This window comes from Bison bison, unplaced genomic scaffold (genome assembly GCF_000754665.1).
Source record: "Bison bison bison isolate TAMUID 2011002044 unplaced genomic scaffold, Bison_UMD1.0 scf7180017864526, whole genome shotgun sequence".
Lineage (NCBI taxonomy): Eukaryota > Metazoa > Chordata > Mammalia > Artiodactyla > Bovidae > Bison > Bison bison.
This window is the reverse complement of record NW_011495077.1, coordinates 280,784-281,144: the sequence shown is the minus strand read 5'-3', so window position 1 is coordinate 281,144 and position 361 is coordinate 280,784.

The following is a 361-nucleotide window of genomic DNA, read 5'->3' as shown; positions in this document are numbered from 1 at the left end:
TTTGTTGGCAAAGTAATGTCTCTGCTTTTTAATATGCTGTCTAGGTTGGTCACAACTTTTCTTCCAAGGAGCAAGCATCTTTTAATTTCATGGCTACAGTCACCATCCACAGTGATTTTGGAGCCCCCCAAAATAAAGTCTGTCACTGTTTCCCCATCTATTTTCCATGAAGTGATGGGACCAGATGCCATGATCTTAGAGATAGATTCAGGGATTAGATCTGATAGACAGAGTGCCTGATGAACTATGGACGGAGGTTCGTGACATTGTACAGGAGACAGGCATCAAGACCATCCCCATGGAAAAGAAATGCAAAAAAGCAAAATGGCTGTCTGTGGAGGTATTACAAATAGCTGAGAAA